The 17,703-nt window shown below is 45.2% G+C and overlaps 1 long non-coding RNA gene across 1 annotated transcript in view; it reads right to left on the minus strand.

Moving 5' to 3' along the window:
* Positions 1–17,703, minus strand: part of LOC144145135 (uncharacterized) — a 104,557-nt gene extending 86,854 nt beyond the window's left edge. Inside the window, exon 1 of the long non-coding RNA XR_013317434.1 lies at positions 17,573–17,703. This is a non-coding gene — a long non-coding RNA (uncharacterized LOC144145135). The remainder of the gene's footprint in view (positions 1–17,572) is intronic.

Genomic DNA, 17,703 nt, shown 5'->3' on the forward strand with positions numbered 1-17,703 from the left:
GATTGTGCCAAGTGTTTTAGGCACTGAACAGTTATTTAAGAGAAACGGGTGGCTTGGAGCATGAACATCAATCAAACAAAATTTCTTACGCGTCGAAAGAAAACAATTCCTGTTATTGTAAACTTTTGTTATGTGTGCACCCGGAAGCTTTTCACAAACATTGCTTGCTCACGTCACAATAACTTTACTCAATAAAATTAACCGTATGCGCACATAATCAAATAAAAATACGCGAAGCAAAATTTGAAGATAAATACTTGAGAAATCGTTCTCTTTGTAGTTTTCGGCATCCTAAATTTCAACGTTGTGCAGCTCGCACTAATTGTGGTTTTCAGACCTTAACTCTTTAAATACCCCTTCACGTTTAAATTCACACGGCCCTATCATATAAATTTTTTTATAAAAAACAAAATCAGAAATTACACGAACGTATCCATGAAATGCTAGACTACGAAGACAAAGAATGATCTTAATGAAATGTCTGAGAATTCATAGTGCTCCTGACTTTTATCGTTTTTTTTTTCTTATCTTGTCCTTCATTTTTAGATGAGCAATGCTTCGCTTTATACGTTTAGTTTCGTTACCACGTTTTTTAGCCCGTTTTGTACAGAAGTGTCTGTCCAATTGTCACTATTCTGGATTATTTCCAGTTTCTTCCCCTTTACTGTGAAGTGTTATCTTTTCTTGTCTATGCAAGGGATCTCTTAAACTAAATGTTGCCTTGTGTAGGGATAACACTTGGTAGTATTGTGCAATTTTTATTCTTTACACATGTCAGGTTAACTTTGTAACGGTCCTTGCGCTTTGTTTGTATTTCTCAGGTGCAACTTAATCAAAATTGTCCATTTTTAAGAGAGGCTTGGCTTCGACAGGTATTCAGATGCAGTTCGTCCTCCTTCTCTCAGTATTGCGTTTTTATGAAAAACTGTAAATAAACCAAGGAGGTAACCTCCTTGAAATAAACAAGATGAATTAATGAACTGTATAGGGTTTGTCTCCATAGAATAGAACATAAATAGCAGATCCGAGAAGGTATAGATATCCCGGCGTGTGGCTCCGACGACTGTCGGCAACCCATTAGCAAGGAATTCCCGCAGTTTATTTGGTGAAATGAGTTCACATTTGTCTCAATAGAACCCACGGTGCGAGAAAATGAATGTCAGCGGCCAAATTTTCACCCAATTGTGGGAGCGCTTCGTTGGTGCTAACTGCTAACAGCTATGCCTTAAGCAATGGGCAAGCACTCACAGACAAATTGTCTGCAGTTCGTTCATTCATTTATAGTCCGCTGAGTGCAATTCATTATTTGTCCTACTTTTATGCATATTTTGGAACGTTTCAGTGGCATGCCCTGGACATTAGTAGTAGTGATTAAAACAAGTTAGGTGACAGCTTAAAAGTCCCTCGGGTCTTCCATGGACCTAGCGAGAGAAATCTTCAACCATACCGGAACAAGGTTAGACGATGGTGGGTTTGATAAGTGGCACTCATTGTCGCCCAAATATTCCCTTTCCCGCACACATTTTTCACTTGTTCTTTGAATGTATGTCCAAATGAATGAATGAATGAATGAATGTATGTCCAAATGAATGAATGAATGAATGAATGAATGAATGAATGAATTTATTGTCAGGAGAATTGACAGCAAAGTCCACCATGCAGAAGGCGTAATTTTTCACACCCAGGGTTGGACCCCGGAACTCCTGCTGTTCTGCAAAAATAAATAGTTACTGTAAACTTGCTTTATCTGTTGTTTTTTTTCCCTCAGCTTTCGGCGTACAGTGGGCCTGAAATGAACACGGCCAACGGCGAGTCACCACGTCGCGCCACCAGCTTCCCCTCAGCCCTCCGCTTCGAGGCCACCGCGGATGGTCCCTGAATGAAGGATGGTGGGCGGGAACGAGCTGAAATGGTTGTCGGTCGGAAGCGGGCCGAGATGAGCCGCATCCGCTGTTCTTTTCGCCTGCACTCGTCGCAAGAGGGGCCCATAAACAGCGACCGGCCGCTGCTGTGCGGGAGCTCATCGCTTTCTTTTCAATCGCCCTATACCTCTCGGTGCTCTATCATCTGAGGGGACTTCGAGGCCTTTGTTTTGGAGAAGAAGTGGGTTGTGGTGGCAGCAATCTATGGGTCGTCCGTCGCTGTCCCTTCTATTACCGAATGGGTAACGAAAACTCGGTTAACGACGCACGCTGCAAAGGAGTCTCGCGGTTCTGGAAATAGCGCTAGCGCCTAAGCACCCCCTCAAATGGCTCATATTACCGACAATCTCTATTTCCTATAGTATGTGTCCTCGCGTAGACCGAGAAGCATAAACGGTTCAAGCGTAGCCATTCTCTTGCTGTACGCTGAAAGGTCGGCAGTGCGCATACAGTCGTTACAGCGTTCCTTGAGGCTATTAGGTTATGAAGACTGCTTTCAAGGAAGGACGAGAAAGCAGTCAGTGAGACCCGTGACCTGATTTCTTTGTCAACTCCAGTTCACCCCTCTACTTAAGCTGTACGTTTGAAGTACCTGGCATGAGATAAATCTCGGCGCGATGAATTGTTTTTTCTGGCAAGCTTTAGGTGTGAACTAATTGATTGATTGTAGGGTTAAACGCGCCGACGTAACGCAGGCGATGAGGTGCACCCTAGTGGAGGACTTTGAATTAATTTTGTCCACCTGGGGATCATTAACGTGCGCCAAAATCTCGTACGCATGGGCGTTTCTTGCTTTTCGCCTTCATCAGAAATGCGGCCGCCGCGGCCAAGAATCGAACCCGCGTCCTCGTGTTCAGAAGCACAACGCCTTAGCCACTGTGCCACCGCGGCGGGTTTGAGGTGTGAACTGCTGCGTGATCCGCGATAGATAAAGAACAGATGCAGCTGCTAATGAAACATTATAAGAAATTCCCTTGGGTGTTCTAGACGTGGCTTGGCTGCAAAACAAGAAATCCTGGCCACCCTAGTCTCACGCAATGCCAGTTCGCATTATTATTTGTACTCTGTAAACATTGTTCTTTGAAGGGGGAATTCGAAGTTTAGGCAAGAAATTTCAGGCGCGATCATGCACATTTGCAGTACCACTGGACAGGAAACTGGAGATATTGTGCACAAAGATTACTATAACTAAAAATTCCCACAGGCAGGAGTTATCGATTTTTTGTGAGCTGGTTTATGTAGCCTATGCAACGGAGCAAGAACAAGACAGGAGGGTAGACAACACTTCCTAAGACGGCCAGTTAATGTCACAAGCGCTTGACCTAGCAGCATCTGTCGCGATAGAAGAAAATATTTAGTGAAGCTTGCATCACGTGCAAGACTTGAATGGCGAAGCTGTTGTAGCTGATCACTGACGGACATAAAGTAGAGTATTACAATAGTTGTGGTGTCCTGGTTGACGCCGGCGGCATGGCATTTCAATGACCGTTCCTTGAGCAAGGCCAGAGTGAGCTCGTCGTTTTGGTCAACGTTTTCGTACGCCACTCTGCAATCGCGACCCATCGTCTCTAGCGGATGCTTTGCACCCCGAGCCTCTGGAACCGCGGCCTCTTCCTCGGCCATGCGAGCTATGTGCGGCCGGGCCATATGGAGTCAATGGTCACGCACAGCAGCTGCGACATTCAATTCGCGGCTTTTCTGCGGTACAGCACGCATGCGGACAACGACGAAACGAGCACGAACAAACGAGAGGCGTACGCTATGACGTGTCTTCCTAGTTCCGAGCAAGTGTTGCCACAGTACGGCTAACGCTGGAGTGTTTTAGTGGCCAATGTTGGCTAATCTCCCTAAGTGGGTACGCTCGGCTTGGCGAACGTGCGCTGGAGGCACGCGTGTACGAGCGCTCGGCATTTTCTTGGTATTTTTAACTACGGACTGCATACACGAACGATTTGCTCAACAGCTTCGCCGTTAAAACTCCGCAGCCGCCGCGATCAGCATACCGCTTATCAGCCCCAGAACTAATTGTGCCTGCCATCATTTCTTCCATCAGGTGCCGCTGCCCTCTCCTTTACCGTCGCACGTACGAAGCCTTGTAGACCGCGTTGGTTTTCATTGTGACATTATCAGGCCACTGGCTCACTTCCACCGCAATGGGCTGTTTCGACTCCGTATACTTGCTCTGCGGCCTATACCCACGATAAACACCATCATCATCATTATCATCATCACCAGCCTATCTACGACCACTGCAGGGCAAAGGCCTCTCATATGGATCTCCAATTATCCCGGTACTGCGCTAACTGCGACCAATGAATTCCCGCGAACTTCTTGATATCATCTGCCCATCTAACTTTCTGCCACCCCCTGCCGCGCTTGCCTTCTCTAGGGATCCACTGTGTTACCATTAATACCAATCGCATTACATGCCCTGCCCACACCCATTTCTTCTTCTTAATTTCTATTATTTTGTCCTCAACGCGCGTTTGTTCCCTGACCCACTCTGCTCCCTTCTTGTCCCTTAATGTTACACCTATCATCTTTCGTTCAGCTGGTCGTCAATTTAAGTTGAACCCTCTTAGTGAGCCTCCAAGTTTTTTTGTTTTTTTTTGCCCCGCAGGTGAGTACCGGTAAGTGCAGCTGTCATACACTTTCTTCTTCAGGGACAATGGTAGAGAAACACTGTCCAGTGATTCGGGAGTGTGAATAGAGTCATTGTCACCCCTTTCCCCAAGAGGAACAACGGCGAGTAATTTACTCGCTTTTAACGTGACAAGCCGGTTTGAAAAGCCCCGCGTGTATAAGAAATCTTGTGGTGCATCCACCACATGTCCAGTTACGTGTTGCAGATAATTCTGTAAAAAAGTAACGTGATATTCTTTTTTCCGTCGTTTTCTATCACGGTTTTATAGCCTGATGTCTTGCTTCGCATCTACTGAGGTTTCTCTTTTCTCTGTGATTCGTGTGCTGCTGTCTAGCTTAGTGAAACCCATGCCAGGAATACACCATGCCTCCAGGCGACTTTTGCTCCCATTCAATCGAAGTGTACTAGCTCTGCACTTTGTTATTCGGATAAAATCGTTCCTGCCATGAATTGATCGCATCAGTGTCGGGCAGCAGCAGCTTTTCTCCCAACCCCCGTATGCGTCATAACTTTTTGTTGTTGTATTGAAGCAGCTAGTGTACCACTCACGTTCTCTGATTAAGTGTAATTTCTATTAAAGTGAAATAATCAGCCACCCTAAGCACCACCTAATAGAAACTCCAACCCCCTTTCTGAATTATCCCTTAGTTGCTGCAATTACATCTGTCATTTTCTGACCGCTTGCGCTAGCCGGTACACGTTCAAAGTACGTGTGCGTCGCCACCCCTGTGAAAACTTGCTTTATCTAAAAATGGCGGCTAAAGACACAACAGAGGTCTGGGATCATATTTGCCTTAAGCTTTCATGAACACGTCGCAGTAAAGTCACCTTTCGGCGTACCCTAATAAGCCGCCTTAGAGTGGGCCAGGAGTCGTGTGGTATAGGTTTGTTTTTCAGGAGCACAGAACGCGCATATGCGCCTGTCATTATAGCAACCGCGGAGAAGCATTAAGCAAAGCTAAGCCCTCTGTTGTGTGGGCTTCGTGCCCGTGCGTATGTTTATTCTTCATTCACCACATACATCTGCAGGCGGTCAGTTTTAGTTTCAGTTTCAGTTTATTCTCATATTGAAAATACAGTGTGTAAAAAATAGATATACAGGAAGGGGTCCCGCAGTTTAAACTGTAATGGGACCCCTTAGTAACATATAACTTATGTCACTAGTAACATATGTTATATGTTACTGCTAAGTTACTTACTACTGTTAATTATATGTTACATACTACTAAGTTATTAGTAACATAGTTACTAAGTTACTAGCAACTTAATAACACAGTAATATATCCAGGGGCACAGAGTGATGAGGGATAAGAGAGATAAGAGTCTCTGCGGCAGGGGGAATTCAAGCCTTTGGTGATGCTGCCGGGTGCGAGGGAGATTCGGTGTGCACCGCCAGATTCGTTTGTACACTCATTGCGTACGGACGTGTTACTCGGTGTTACTCGGTGTTTTCAGAGTGTATGTGTGAATAAATTAATAACATTTATTACACAAGGGTAGAGACTCGGCCAAATTTGGGGAAGGGGCAGGGATGGTTGGGTGTATTTTCTGGCATGTTCACAAGCGCAGGCGGATTGCACTTGCAAGAGCAAAGTCCCTTATAGAGCAGAAAAATTTCTCGATTCCAACTGCTCGCAGGTATAGCGTCATTTACTTATCGCCTGCAATGGTTGTGTTCACCCCTCACCATTTGTTTGTTTGTTTGTTTGTTTGTTTGTTTGATTGATTGATTGATTGATTGATTGTTTGTTTGTTTGTTTGTTTGTTTGTTTGTTTGTTTGTCTGTTTGTTTGTTTGTTTGTTTGTTTGTTTGTTTGTTTGTTTGTTTGTTTGTTTGTTTGTTTGTTTGTTTGTTTGTTTGTTTGTTTGTTTGTTTGTTTGTTTGTTTGTTTGTTTGTTTGTTTGTTTGTTTGTTTGTTTGTTTGTGCAGTTCCGGAGAGGTTGTTCTGCTTTGGTTGGTTCTTTCTCCCCAGGTACACGTTATGAGTGTAATGGTTTCACCTGCAAATACCTCTATCGAGCCGTCGTCCGCATGGTGTGCTTGTCTTTCTTCTATACGTACGCTCTGCGCGTGCTCAGAATGTTTTCGTTATGTGCTGCCCCTATTCTAGCAGCCAGTATATGATACCTGGAAACCCCGGGGTAGATGGGGGGCTGCAAGGTAGCCGTTCCCTATTATGTACTTTTTAAACCTTTTCCGTGCTTTTCTTGTGCATAATACTCACCTCTTGTGGATATAAAGTGCCGTGAAGTCAGTTGCATCACCGAAGGTGTCCTGGCAACGTGGACTGCCGACGCTGTTTGTCAGTCACGGAGCTTCGGCATTGCTTCTGCTTTTTTTTTTTCTATTACCTGTACTAAAATAATACACACTGAAAAGGGTAAACAGTCTGTTTGCTTTCGTGCTCGTTCAAACTGTCGACGCTGTTTTCACAAGCAGAAAAATGGAGACACGATAGCCGATAAGGATTGCATATAGGGCATTAGCCAAGCGCTGAACAATGCCCGTAAGCGCCGATAAATGTGGCGTCTGCTGTCTAAAACAGAAATCACGAGGAATTGTGTACACAGGTGGCTGATTGATTGTGGGAGTTTAACAAGCCGACGCTACACCGTATACTGGATTGATTGATTTATTGTAGGGTTTAAAGTGCAGACGCAACGCAGGCGATGAGGAGCGCCGCAGTGAAGGGCTCCGAATTAATTTTGACCACATGGGGATCTTTAACGTGCGCCGAAATCTCATACATACGCGCGTTTTTGCTTTTCGCCTCCATCAGAAAAGCAGCCGCCGCGGCCAGGAATCGAGCCCGCGATCTAGTGCTCAGCAGCACAACGCCTTAGCCACTGAGCCACCGTGGCGGGTGCTCAGTAGTGGAGCGCTGCGCATTAATTTTGACCACCTGGGGACCTTTAAATAGAGCCTAAATCTCGAATACACGGGCGTTCTCGCTTTTCGCCTCCATTAGGAAAGCTGCCGCCGTGGTCGGGAATCGAAACCGCGACGTTGGTGCGTACATAGGTGCAAATGCTCTGATAGATGAGGAATTCACTACTTAATTTGAGAGACCGTTTCATTCTGTGCTGGCGCTGGGTAAGGCGCTGCCCCTACTAATATGTTTCATATCGAATAAATAAGGCGAAAAGCGAAACCGTCCATGAGTTCGAGATTGCGGCGAACGTAAAAATCCCCAGGTGGTCAAAATTAATCCGAAACCCACCACTACGGCGCGCCTCATCACCTGCGTAGCATCGCACGTTAAACCCCTAATCAATCAATCAATCAATCAATCAATCAATCAATCAATCAATCAATCAATCAATCAATCAATCAATCAATCAATCAATCAATCAATCAATCTCGAATAAGTAAAATGGCACGTCGTCTTAGCCCTTCAACACTCCGTACTCCATCGTTTAACTGCCTGCGGCATTCTACCTTGCCATTGTACATCTACGGCCGCTGGATGAAAGGTGCACTATCGCGCGCTCTTATCCAGCTGCCGTGGTACATCTTTCAAGTTTCTGGCCGGAAAGAACTAAGGGACCTTGTGTCGTCCGTTCTGTACAATGTGTTGTTTCTGGGTTGCCTGCAATATAGCCTCCATGTACTTTTCAGTTCCTGCAAGGCAATTTTACCGTGGAGATTCCCCCAATCCAGCCATAGACACTTTCAAAATCTCATGTGTTACGCCGGTAGCATTCCGACAGTGGCCACTTTAAAAGTAGCGAAACCACAAAATTTCAACCCATGTGGCTCTCGAAGCCCCGTGAGCTCCCTGTGCCAACGCCTCTCGAGCCTTCTTTCGGTAGATTGCGATGTTATGGACCGCGCCTTCAAGTCCCCGGCGCATTATTTACAGTGACTTTTAGCAGGTATTTCCATGGTAGCGTAATGTTTCTTTGAGGACAACTGTACGTTGGAAGCGTGAAGGATTTCGAGTCGCACAGAGCAGGGAACAACCCCGTTACGCGCAGTCGCATCATCGTTGGTCGCAAGTCACCGCCTCACCGTGCAACTTGCTTCGCGCGACGTAGCTGAGTTCCAAGAGGGAACGGAGGCTCAGGCCTGCGGAGGCTGTTTCCCAGGGGTCATTCGTACCTGCTTGTATTAATTCTACACTAGTACGAAAGAAGAAAAGAAGCAAGCTGCAAGGATTCCTTTCCCCCTTGGGTGCAGATGACAGTCCGGGTGGCTAAAGTCTGCAATCACGCCCCTCCCGCCTCTATAGAAACAAACGGCATGCTTTTCTCTTATTCACTGTGGGCATTTCCCGCAGTTAGCGTAACCTTTTACGCCCTTGTGTAGCCTGTGAGTCTGCGGTTTGCCAACACATTGAAAGTTTTGTCTCGCTGCGTCAACAATTCAGCTTCGGTGTGAAGGGTATCATTTTAGGGGCTGGGGCTGTCGGCGTCTCATGTCGGCGTCGTAAGCGTCGTCTCATGCAGTCACGGTACTCAAACACCGGGATACTCGTTTACGCCTCGCGCTAGAACGTTACGCGTACCATTAAAACACCGGGACACTCGTTTACGCCTCGCACTGGAACGCTTCGTAACGCGTACTAAAAAAAAAACACCGGGACGTCTCACGCTACCACGCTTCGTGCTTCAAAGACAAGAGACATTTACAGCAAAGTTGTATACCTATGCCTCCCAACGGTTTCGTCGCCGTTGGCGAAAACGCCAAGGCGCCAAGAATTCACCTATAGACTGCATGCTTCGCCCCTCCCCAGGTTTCACGTTAGTGCAGATGGCCCGGGTCTTTTTGGATATCTCCAAACATTCAAGCCACTTTTGGTGTTAGGATGCACACCGAAGGTTTCACGCCTTGTTTTTGTTTCGTTGTTTTTTTACCCCAGGTAATAAAGCAGACGCGACCCAGATGGAAACGGCAAACCAGCGCCTAGACTTAACCGCTCACACGCTGGTTATCCGGTGGACAACAGGCTCAGAAACGAACTTCCACGGAGCTGCTACATCTATCCACTCAATTATATTCTAGTTCACAGCAACTCAATGAACCACGCGAGTGCAGTCACGCTTCTATTTGCTTCCCCCGCCGTATAGAACGGAATTAATCTCGTTGAGCAGCGGTAAACGAGGTCGGTGTTGCAAGAATAGCCGGTGGCGGCAGTGCCGTTCCCACCGAAGGTTGTAGCGGAATTCGGGAAGGGATTGCGAAGAATAAGAGCAGAGTGGAGCGAGCATCTTCAAGGGCGCATCAAGGCGGCGAAGAATGGCCAAGGAGGAAGCGGACAAAGGAAGAAGCCTTTGCGCAACGGCAAGATTCGAGACGGCCGCTCAGACCTCTCTCCCTCTTTCGCTCTGTCTGAGACACCTCAAAAAGGCAGAGGAGTGCTTCAGGCGAAAACTTTGTAATAGGGTTCTTTCACTGCCCAGAGGGAGAGGGGACCTGCAGCGCGTCTGGAAGCGTTCCATGCGTCTGTTTTGGGCGCGCGCGAACGCCTTCGCTCGGGGCCTAAGCGGGGCGCCTCTATGACCGTGAATGTCGTGCTCGGAAGACACGCAATCGACCGCGAAGGAGAAAAAAAGGAAAAAGACGCAGCCAGCAACCCCTCCGCCGCTCCAGACGCTCTCTCGCTGCTCGGCCTCGGCGGTGCCAGACGGCTTGACCGCCAAGTGCCATCAACCGTCTGCCGAGATCCACGCCGCCGGTTCCGGGCACCGTCTCGGAAGCCTCCTGGCGCGTGGAATTCGCCGCCCGCTACTCCTGGTGGCATAAATTGCGCCTAAGTATAGCTCGCTTTATAGCGGCGACCTTAGGCCTTGCGGATAGCCCGTGGAACTGGCCGGTTCGAACCTTTTAGCTTGGAGGAAATAGAGTCACGCGCGCGTGTGAGCCCGTACAAGTGACTACGCTTACGCCTGTCTTGCCACACGCGATCTGGCCGGTCTGAGCGTAGCCGCCTCTTGGGATGCGCTGCACGGAACTGCGCAGGCGCGGACTTGGGCGAGAGACTGACGGGGCGTGACGCTCGGGTCAGACGGGGGTGGCATGATTCAGCTCACAATGGCGGGGAAATCGCTGACGAGGCCATGCTCCCAAGGGTCGTAGAGGGGCGAAGCTGTCCCGCGCAGTTTGCGCAGAGGTTAACTGGAGCCGTTATGTAACGATGCCGCAAGCCAACTAAGATCTGTACAAGTTGAGCAGTTAAAAATGTGATGGGGTGTCTGTAGCATTTTGACAGCCATCCATGAGTTTTACTCCAAGAAGGGACTGTTGTCTTTACTGGTGTAGTTTTGTATTGACCATTTGAAACACCTGCCTACCTCTAAACAATAAGGTGCATTATTTGCATGCGGTTTAGTCGGTAGGGTTTTTTTTTTTAGTATTTGATTTTTATTGCCTGGCAAAACCAAGGGTGGGCTGAGACTAAAGGCGGACGTGGCCTGACAGGGGCCTCAGCCACCCGATTTACAGCGTACATAATAACACGTCTCTTTGGTTCGGTTGACCGTTTGGTTAACACTTGGTTTGGTTGACCGTTTTCTTTATTTCTGTTACGTTTTTTTTTCTCCAGGACTCAATTATCCGCCTTTCTACGAGCGCGCACGAGCGTCTCCCGCACGTGGCATATCCGCCAACGTTTAGGCTCCTATCAACTAACGTTACACTCTTAGCACGTCACTCTGGGTGTTTGTTTCTTCGTACAAATTCCGACTTCTGTTTTGGAATTGTCGATTTCTACAGTCGTCTGAGTCAGAGGGCATTCATTCACAGCCCTGTGTTTCACGATTAAGCCACCCACGATACGTTTCTTTTTTTTAATTTTGTACTACCAACTCATCACATTCAAATAGCCATGCTGGTTTTCTACGTCAGTAACCCGGGTATTTTAAGAACTAATTGCAGTATAAGTAGCAATTATTATTTATTGAGCATACGGTGCTACATATTTACAGCTTTACCTCGATCAGGCGAGGCCAGCCATGATTTTTTTATGGCGAAGAATTGCGAATGGGCCATCGGGAAATGGTTCGTTGACAACAATGACTTTCGTTCGGCGTTGGAATATTCACAAAGTTATTAATTTTCTAGAAATGGCTAATCAAATCCCCCACGGGTGCACACATAGGCCGAGGCAACATCTGAATGCTGACGTACGTAATAATGGTACGCTTGTAGCTTCAAGATGCCTAACTGCACGGTACTTCGCTTTTGTTTTGTTTTGTTTTTCTTTGAAGGATAGTGCTTGCCATAAACAGAGAAACTTGGAAATTGCCGGCACTTGCACAAGCCAGCATGCAGTCCACAACTCTTCGCGTCAGAGCATTGCTACCTCTTAAGTCACATTAGAAAGGGTGCACAATTTTTTGTCTAAGCCAGCTGCTTGAGTCGGTGTGGGACACAAGCGGAGACGTACAAATGTCTCTAGCTTCGGCCTTTGCGCTCCGCCAAGGTCAGCTGCCGGGAACGCTGAACATAAAACACGATTCAGAGCTCCTAGGAACGACACTAAACCATTCGCAGAGTCCGTAAATGTTCAAGGGAATCCAAGCGAGTGAGCCCAACGTGCTCTTGGAAATACATACAGTTGGGCTGCGACTGCTGGACGGAAGATGCTACGCGGCGAAAACCCATATATCGTGGGCAACACAGCACGCAGCGAAAAATAAGCAGTGTTTATCCGTGCAAGGAAAAGGTCTAAGGCACACGCCATCGCGTTTGCATCTTGGTGAGAAGCAAGCAGACACAATATTAAGGTTATTAAGCCATTAGACGTGCGCTCGCCACAAGGCTCACCACTTAGCCCACTTTACTCGAATATCACCATAGCTGACTTACTAGGTAAAGAACTCCCATATTAAACCCACATCCAAGCTTTCGCAGATGATATAGTAGTCATCGTTCAGTTTAAATCAAGAAAAGATGCAGAAGAAAAAACAAGAGTATTAAAAATAACTGTAAGCTGTAAGCAAAGGAATAACAATAAATAGGGACAAATCACAAGCAATGAGAATAGGAAAACAGTATGGAACCCATCCACCTATACTCCAAATAGGTTCAAGCAGAATAAGAACAGTCAACGAAATGAAGTTACTCGGTGTAATAATAGATAATAAGTTAACTTTTTACCTAATCTAAAATATCTAGAAGAAAAAATAGCTAAGATAATATACAACCTGAACAGGGCGCTAAACGACGACAAGAGTTTAAAAAGAGAATTAGTGCGAGTTATGTATAAGAGAGGAATTGGAAGAATCCTTACCAACGCAGCACCGGTGTGGTACACTCAGAAGGTAACTATTTTAAGGAAATTACAGGCGATCCAAAGGTTACCGTTACTAATGATAACGAAAGCTTTTAAAACAACATCAAACCTGTCATTAAACATTATGGCAAAAATCCCGCCAGTGTATCTAACAATTGAAAAAGAAATACAACAATATGGAGTACTAAAAGAGGGCAAAACATTTTCATGTGACGACAGGCTATACACAAGTAATCAAATCATGAAAAAATACGATCTCTGGACAGATCACCCGGCAAATAAAAGCGGTATTATAATCACTCCCGCAGAAGAAATAGTAGACTACCGTATATATACGGATGGTTCAAAGACAGAAAAAGAAGTAGGAGCAGCGTTTGTAATATTTAACAATAACAACCAAATAGTAAGAACGGAAAAATTTAAGCTTCCAGAATACAGTTACAACTACGAAGCTTAACTAATAGCCATTAAAAAGGCAATAGAATTTATAATAACAAACAAAGCAAACAATAGACATCAACTATTTACCGATAGTTGGTCGGTACTCCAAGCACTAAAAAACCCACTTAACACAAATCCAATAATTAACGAATTAAAACTAGTCCTAAGAGAGAATGCAGCAGTACGTATAAAACTGAGTTATGTAAAAGCACACGGCTCCTCGATAGGCAATAACTTTGCAGATGAATTGGCGAAAGAAGCCGCAAGAAACGGAGAACCAACTTTTGTTCCAATAACAAATAAAGAGCTCTCTCTCTCGCTCTCTCTCTCTCTCTCTCTCTCTCTCTCTCTCTCTCTCTCTCTCTCTCTCTCTCTCTATCTCTCTTTCTCTCCCTCTCTCTCTCTCTCTCTCTCTCTCTCTCTCTCTCTCTCTTTCTCTCTCTCCCTCTCTCTCTCTCTCTCTCTCTCTCTCTCTCTCTCTCTCTCTCCAATAACAAAATCATTCATTTCGAAACATTTATATACCAAGTTAAACCAGGAGTGGAGTAAGGTGTGGAATAGAGATGGCAAAACAAGTTATACTTATAGGTGGAATAAGAACGTAAATCTTATTCCGGACCACTTTCCTACAAACTTCTACTTTTCCCAAGCCCTGACAGGGCATGGTAGATTCCCGTTTTATTTTTCAAGAATCAGAATAACACAGACATCTACATGCAAGTGTAGCAAGGATATAGAGAACTTTGATCATTATCTAACAGAATGCCCACTCTTAATAAATGAAAGGAAAAGACTCAATAAAAACTAGGAGAGCACTTAGAAAACAGAAGACCGGAAATAATTAAGAAAGAGGAAACAAGATTAATTTTAGAAGAGATGGTTTTAAAAATTAACGAATTCATTCTACAAGCATAAGAATAGACCAAACATAACAGAACACCAACACGATCAATCACGACAATATAAAAGATGGGATATGATACGGGGATGGAGCAGAAACGCCATGTTGGTGAGGCTTCCTCCGCCCACATCTCCAGTCATTCCCTTCTTTCACCATAACAACACAAGGAAACCAAGCAGAACACCAACAACACATAATCACAAACCTTCAGGCGTAACAGATCTATATACCCGGTCAAGTCAGGTCACGAACAAATCATGAAGAACAAGATCAACAAACCAAGATCAAAGAATCAAAAATCAAGAAAAGTTCAAGAACAAGAACAAACAAGACAAGACGTCTACCAAGGATCCAAGTCGACAGTGAAGATCAATTTTTAGAACGAAGTGTTCTTAAGGTTTAGTGTTTGTTATTTTTCTTTTAATACTTGTAGTTTTCTGATTTTTCGTTTCAAACAAGGAAATTTTCCTTTCATGTTCAAAAAAGAAGCCCGCTGATAGTTTTCCCGTTCCCGGGCGGTGGTCGCTGATCTGTCGTCTCTTCCCCATTACCCCTTCCTTTTCCTGCCCCAACCACCTTTGTACCACTACCTCAACCCATACTTCTACCCCCTCCCCTTCCCTTTCTCTCCCTGCGATACATATGTGGTGCAGGCTGGGAACCTCTTTCCCTCTCACAGTCACCTCACACCAGATCCCCTTCATTCCGAACTGGTTGATTTAAATGACAACCATACATTCGAGGACAATTGTTGGCGTGTCGTTTCCGCGGTATACACAGCGGAAATTACCAGTGTGATTTTCATGACGGCTCCGCTGCAAGTGTAAGCACCAACGCCTGAGGTTTGTAATTCGTAAAGACCAGTGACAGAATTCCCTGAGCAGTTTTCTCAAACGTTATCTCATGAGGCTTTGTGCTCTCGGTACCTACTGAAACGTAACCAAAATGTCCCTTGAACCAAGCCGCATAGCTTTTAAGCAAAATAACCATTCTTTCTGGCATTCCTGTTCTGCCGATTGTGAGCAAAACCTCGACCCACATCCTCAAAACTCCGACATATGTTGCTTTTTTTTGTATTCAGAAATTGTATTCAGTATTGTATTTTGTATTCAGAAATTGTATTCAGTATTGTATTCAGAAATAGCCACGTTTGTATTCAGTATTGTATTCAGAAATAGCCACGTTTGGTTAAAATCAAGTCGAAAAAGACGACAAAAAACATTTCAGTAGTTTGTCGTATTTTCGCGTGTCGTACTGCCGTTTTGTCGTATTCTTGTCGTGTCGTGATTCTGACGTTCTTACGGGTGTCGTATCCCTGTCCTGATTTTGATGTTCCGTCGTGCCGAATTCCTGTCTTGTCGTGCTCCTGATGTTCCATTAGTAGTTGCACATGATTTGAATGCCACTGCCCAATTTGAAGAGTTGCGGAAACGGTAGTTCTGTTGTGACTACAGGTATGTCCGCCGTTGAGAAAATTGACTTTGTCGTTACGACAGAAATGTGTGTCGTAACAACAGACGGCTTTGTCGTAACAACAGTACTTCTGTTGTAACAAAAAAGTTTTTGTCGTACGACAGAAATTCTTGTTAAGTTTTTGCGGTATTCCTGTTGTGCTTTTACACTGGGAAGGCGAAAAAAATGCCTCTTTTGTATTATTTTTCTCGTTTATTTTCAGCGTTCGGTTTCCTGCCGGCTTTTTTCCTGTCTGTGCACGATAGACGTAGATCTGCCGTGGAAGACGCGTTCATCCAAGCGAAGGAACTCGCACCCACAGGGAATGCTACGCATCGGAAAACATCTTTTCATGTGTGCCTTTTTAGTCACGTGATGGGTGAGGTATTTTCCGCCGCGCGGAACAGGCATCACTGCCCACGAGGAATGTGGCTGAAAGCAGCCGACTATTACAAAGGATCTCTTTTCTCGGGCCATTAACCACTCAGCTGAAGACAGAGTCACAACAGTAAACGCTTACCGTCGTGCACTTTTTAAAGAGGACCTGGCTCACTCTTTAAAAAAAAGCTCGTTAAAGGGCTGTATTTACTAACTCCTTACGAACTTTACTATCCCCCAGAACGGTACGTAGGTACTGCAACTAAGTGTGGAACCGTCACTAGTCTAGACCGTGCGCTTAATAACCGCTGCTTCTTTGATACTAAGATTCACTGACAGTAACAAAATTCTACGAAATATTGAACGTAACTACAGCACTTTCCCACTCCAAATCACGATTAAAAAGTTTTGCTAATCCGCATGCTGCCTTGTATATGCTCACATTAAAATGCATAATTCTAAATTTATTGCTAAAATATTTGATTCTTGCGACCAACTCTATCAAGCCCACCAACTCTATCAAATGACTTTCCGCTGCTGGCTATAAAAGCAAGAAGAGCAGATGTATTTCTGAAGTAACTAAGTTGTGCTCGCTCTCCTTGTGCATTCCTTTGGTTTTCTTGCTCAATTTATTTGTTGGTTGTCAAAGTGTGATATGTGCGTGTTGAATGTGGAAATGTCGCTACGCTCAGCCTATACACATTGTCCCGCGTAGCTTTCTACTAGGTTATGCATGGCCAGTTAGTAAAATCCACTAAGTACCTAGTTTATACTGGGACAAGTAACTAGTTAGTGTTGTGTAAGTAAGTGCCACGACCTTTTTTTAAGAGTGTTCACCTGCACATCTTCGTCAAATTCGTAGCGGACCCGAATGAAGCTCCCTGTACCTGTTGCTCGAAACCCTGCCCAAGATATTGGTGCAATCAAGGAAGTCCAAAAACTCCTTCACCCACCCGTTTTGGAGGAGTTGTTGAAAAAAAAATGTTTTCAAAGGTTCAATAAATCTGAGTCGCGAACACTGTCACCTTTGTGCTGAATAAGTGTTCGACACTGATTATCAAAACTTCCACGATTAAAATGACAAGAAGTCGTAGAGCGCTGTTCTTAACATATATACTACTAACGTGCGTGAATGGTATACGAGCTCGCTCTCTGTGTAGAAGATATTCTTAGGTGGCAAAATAGCACCACTTAACTGAAAATGTGGAGATGCCCGTCATTCACTACTTCAATCTGCATTTAGCAAGACTGCCAACAGCTCTTCCTGGGAAACGTTCCCTGGTTGTTTGTCTTGAACACAATTCCTCCCCTTTAAATGCCACTGCAGCTTTAAACATTTGAAAAGCACAGCCACCTTTAAAATAGAAGACGCTACGTCAAGCTTGTGACCCAAGACAAGAAATATTGCCCAAACAACACAAGCAAAGAAGTTATAGAGCACTAAAACTATTTGTATCGTTCAAGATTCCGGCACAAATAGGTTTAGTGATCGCTCACTTCTTCGCTTCCCTCGCTTGCTTCGCACAGCCAAGAAGCATGGCTGTGCGGTTGTAGTGCTGCTCCTACCACCATTGTATCGCACCATTTGAATACTTACATGGAGTGCAAAGCTCTACGACGACCGTTGCGACAGGCCCATTTATGTGGCTACGAAAAATGCTGAAACGAACCTCCATGGAAACACGTATCAAGGTAGTCGTTCACCAGAGCGCCCCTGCAGTATGTGCC

This window comes from Haemaphysalis longicornis, unplaced genomic scaffold (assembly GCF_048455015.1).
Source record: "Haemaphysalis longicornis isolate Haplotype H1 unplaced genomic scaffold, Haemaphysalis longicornis Haplotype H1 scaffold_7, whole genome shotgun sequence".
In the NCBI taxonomy this organism is placed as follows: domain Eukaryota; kingdom Metazoa; phylum Arthropoda; class Arachnida; order Ixodida; family Ixodidae; genus Haemaphysalis; species Haemaphysalis longicornis.